This window comes from Cydia fagiglandana, chromosome 26, assembly GCF_963556715.1.
Source record: "Cydia fagiglandana chromosome 26, ilCydFagi1.1, whole genome shotgun sequence".
Classification (NCBI taxonomy): domain Eukaryota; kingdom Metazoa; phylum Arthropoda; class Insecta; order Lepidoptera; family Tortricidae; genus Cydia; species Cydia fagiglandana.
The window spans coordinates 10001-15000 of record NC_085957.1 but is presented as its reverse complement, the minus strand read 5'-3'; the positions used below and the strand labels follow the sequence as shown (position 1 = coordinate 15000).

Here is a 5000-nt window from a genome sequence, read left to right as displayed (position 1 = left end):
GCACCACCACCCACCGAATCAAGAAAGAGCTGTTAATCTGTCAATCCTTCCGGTGTCCGGGCCTGGTGAGATTTCCCGTGTTGAGTCAAATTAAGCCGCAGGCTCCACTCCTGGTGGTGCCCTTCCGTCAATTCCTTTAAGTTTCAGCTTTGCAACCATACTCCCCCCGGAGTCCAAAATCTTTGGTTTCCCGGAAGCTGCCCGCCGAGCCATTGTAGTAACGTCGGCGGATCGCTAGATGACATATTTACGGTTAGAACTAGGGCGGTATCTAATCGCCTTCGAACCTCTAACTTTCGTTCTTGATTGATGAAAACACCTTTGGCAAATGCTTTCGCTGATGTTCGTCTTGCGACGATCCAAGAATTTCACCTCTAACGTCGCAATACGAATGCCCCCAGTTATCCCTATTAATCATTACCTCGGAGTTCTGAAAACCAACAAAATAGAACCGAGATCATATTCTATTATTCCATGCACGAAATATTCAAGCAGCATTTTGAGCCCGCTTTGAGCACTCTAATTTGTTCAAAGTAAAATTGTCGGCCCACCTCGACACTCACTGAAGAGCATCGCGATAGGATTTTTATATTGAACCGTACTTTTACATACGATTCACCGACGATATGCTCCGCAAACGTGTCAGTATCGATTCGGATGAATCGCACCGACAGTGCGTAGCACAAATGCAACTACGAGCTTTTTAACCGCAACAATTTTAGTATACGCTATTGGAGCTGGAGTTACCGCGGCTGCTGGCACCAGACTTGCCCTCCAATTGTTCCTCGTTAAAATATTTAAAGTGTACTCATTCCGATTACGAGGCCTCGTAAGAGTCCCGTATCGTTATTTTTCGTCACTACCTCCCCGTGCCGGGAGTGGGTAATTTGCGCGCCTGCTGCCTTCCTTGGATGTGGTAGCCGTTTCTCAGGCTCCCTCTCCGGAATCGAACCCTGATTCCCCGTTACCCGTGACAACCATGGTAGTCGCAGAAACTACCATCGAAAGTTGATAAGGCAGACATTTGAAAGATGCGTCGCCGGTACTGGACCGTGCGATCTGCAAAAGTTATCCAGATTCATCAAAATGTTACGACTTCGGACGCGAGGCCCTCCGCCGATTGGTTTTGATCTAATAAAAGCACTCATCCCATCACTGGTCAGAGTTCTGATTGCATGTATTAGCTCTAGAATTACCACAGTTATCCAAGTAACTGAGTAAGATCTAAGGAACCAAAACTGATATATTGAGCCATTCGCGGTATCGCCTTAATACGGCTTGCACTGAGACATGCATGGCTTAATCTTTGAGACAAGCATATAACTACTGGCAGGATCAACCAGGGAGCTGCCGTGTTCATGTGAGTCTTGTTCAGAGACACAAAACACTAGCGCCGACGCGTGCGCGCCAATATCATCTATGTATATTATACTACACAACACACACAGACGACGGAGACCGCACGCGTAAGACACGAGTCGTATACGACACACGCCACCATTCGGATATACCGAAATCGACGTGGCGTATCGTAGACTGGTGGATATTTTACTTACCACTCTATTCTACCTGGTGGTACAGACACACACGCGTGCGTGCGTGTACCTTAGGTAGGTAGCGGGTGAGTAAAGCGCGCACATACACACACACATAGTGTGTGATGTTTCATAGCGCCGATATGTAATCGAACGTTCTTCCACGACCAGACATAAAAATTTCACTATTTTTTTTTTTTAATTTTTAGATTCTTTTTTTAACATAGTCGTTCGTTACGATTTATATCGCTCGCCAGGTATTATAGAGCCCTCAAAACCCTCACAACCAATACAGTATAATGAAACTTACATCAAAGCGTATCCCCACCACCGCTAAACCACTAACCGCAATTACAATTGCGTATTTGAAGGTTTCGCGATATGAAAACACCGAGAGAGAGTTTCAAAAACCGTATTACCGTTAAGGGTTATAAATTGTTCTTTGTTTTAAATCGGATTATCATCCGATCGATCCTCGCCACACGTATAGGAGAACACACTATTTTCTCGCAAATATGTTGTCATCATTCAAACCAATCGGCAACGTTGCGTCGTCTCGAATTGGCGATGGTGACAGACAATCTGCAAGTAAATACTGCGCGCGTTGTACTCTCCCCCGTGGGTAAGGATAGAATATATCTCCCGTCTGTCACGTTTCAATATTAAAACGCGTAAACTAGGACCAAAGTGCAAATAAATAATACAACGGTCGGTCCACACCAGCATGTGTAATATACATGGGTGGTGCGCGTGTGACCGCCGCGCTCCCTAAAAGCTCCGAGGAGCAGCAGTTGTTTCGTGTTGTTGTAGATACCTAACTAGGTATAGGGTACTTACATTTTTCTTATGATAAATCTTATAATACATATATTATAAGTTTATAAGTAACATAAGTACATACACCAACTTTAGGTATTTTACTGGAAAATTTGCTGCGAGACTATAACCATTTCAAGGACATAATAATTTGGTTAGGTTAGGTTAGGTTAGGTTAGGTTAGATTAATAAAAAAAAAAAATTAGGTTAGGTTAAGTTAAAAAAAAAAACAAGAAAAAAAAAGTTAGGTTAGGTTAGGTTAGGTTAGGTAAAAAAAACAAAAAAAAAAAAAAAAAAAAAGTTAGGTTAGGTTAGGTTAGGTTAGGTTAGGTTAGGTTAGGTTAGGTTAGGTTAAAAAAAAAAAAAATATGGCGAACAAAGTTTACCGGTTGAATCACTTACTTACCTAATTGTTTGTTTATTTATTTATTTATATAGGTAAATAATAAAGGATCGATCGTATTGATTGATTGATTGTGTCGTCGAACTGAATGTGTCAGTGTCAATGATGTGACATATTCAGTGTTGCCAACTCGGATTTTGAAAAAATGCTAGACTAATGTCTAGATTATGCCAAAATTATGCCAAAGTTTTTTGAAATATGCTAAAAAAAATGCTAAAATGTCTACTTGAAATTAAATACTTAAAACACATAAATTTATTCAAATTTTCCGCCTTTTTCTACTGACAAGATCTGCTTGACCAACTTTATATAGTCCGTCGACGTCCATCCGTCCAAAAAAGTAAAAAAATACATATGAAAATATGAACCACATAAGGCGATGGCGCATATTGTTGCAAGTTGGTGCAAACTTGGCTTAGACTAAATTATGCTAAATAATATGCCAGATGCTAAATGGAAAATTTTGGTGCCAAAGCAAGTGAAAATATGCCAGATCTGGCATCAATTATGCCAAGTTGGCAACACTGGACATATTATGTAAATCAATCAATGTCAGTCAATGCGAGGGGGGGGGGCTATACAGACACAACTCACCTTGGATCGCATTCGATTTGCGTCCGGCAGTTAGGTGGGTAGGTACATTTATTTATCTAAATTAAATCTGAAAAGTAATTTTAGGCTTATTTATCTAAATTAAATCTGAAAAGTAATTTTAGGCTTTTTGCTGGTTAAGTTAACTAAATAAACTTAGCATCGATGACAAAAGAAAAAATCGAATGTGACTTGTTACAACGTCTGTAGAGGCCTTGACCGAAGAAAGGTAGAAACGAAATTTAATAATAATATGATTGAGTAAAAAGGAAGGGAGGGGGCTACTGCGTATAATAATAGAGTGTAAAAAAAATGTACTTACGTTTATTTTTATTGATTTTTGTGTTATTTGGAAGAGGTGCGCGCCGTGTGCAAATATTTTGAACGCCACACCATAAGACACGAAACTAATTACACATGTTTTTTTATTCAAAATTAATGAATATGATTTTTTTTTTAAATTTTTCTGTAATTATTAAGCGTCTATAATGAAACCATTTCCAAAAAAATGTCATCATGCCTATTCATAAGTCATCATCTTTGGATATTATTATATCTGTGATCTTTGGCCTACTTAAAAAAAAAAGGAGGTGTATTTTTCTGTTTAAATTAGAGCAGCCGTTGCAGCCCGCCATCTATCGAGCATTGGTAAGTGAGTTTGTCTAATCGATTTGGCAGTGACCGAATCATCGATTTGTAACGATTATTGTTTTTATTTCCTAGCTTTTCCTACGCTAAACTATAAACAGCTTTGTTATTTTAAGTTAAAATACAAAGTATTTTAAAATGTTGATTCATGTATTACTTGAAAGGTAATTTGAGTATTAATTTCGATATTCGATGGTGACATTTCATGAAGCATGATAAGATGAATATATGATGATGATGATGATAATTTGCTATTATTTCATTTGAGCAACTTGATTTTGTACCGTATGCCACGCCAAATTGAAAGTAAAATGATAATTGTACTCGATGAGCATCGATTTTTAATCTGGTATCTTATGGTTATGGAAATAATTGGTAGGAAAATACGACTCTCGAAACGTCAAAGTGAAAATTTTTCATATACCTGAACCTGAACAAATACAAACTGAGACAAATGAGAGCAATGATTGTACAACTAATCGTTTCTGTGATTTGCGTGACCATAACACATGGTAAGTGCATAGTGAATTCGTCTTGAACATTATTCACTGCGTTTGATTAGCATTAGCAAGTGATATTTATTTTGAATTATTATTAAATGATTGGATCAAATTGCCTGAGGGGCTTGTCTTGCAAAGCACCGTATTTGGCTATGTTGTCGGTGGCAAGATAAACCAATCTGGCAATATCTCAAACACTGATTTAGTAACAAATTTTGCTGTTAGTGACAGTACAAAATATTTCAGGAGTCTGTTACTTTGAATAATAACACATTTCAGGTGGACATTCCCCTTAAACACCCCTTAGGTGAACTAAATTTGGGTAACTCCTTTTCCGCTGCCTTACAAAGATTTTACTCGATAGAGAGAAAATTAATGAAAAATGTGTGAGTTGCTAGAGCAGTATAAAAAATTCATTGATGAATATGTTGAATTGGGACATGCTAGGGAGGTCAATATTAACTCTTATGATATGTTGAATGGACCTGTAAGCTTCTAGCTCAACAT

General features: G+C 38.4%; 1 non-coding gene across 1 annotated transcript in view; it reads right to left on the bottom strand.

The window, feature by feature from the left end:
* LOC134677734 (small subunit ribosomal RNA) overlaps window positions 1-1346 on the bottom strand; it is a 1908-nt gene extending 562 nt beyond the window's left edge. The window contains exon 1 of the ribosomal RNA XR_010100089.1: window positions 1-1346. This exon is cut by the window's left edge and continues 562 nt beyond it. This is a non-coding gene — a ribosomal RNA (small subunit ribosomal RNA).
* Between the last annotated feature and the right edge of the window lie 3654 nt (window positions 1347-5000).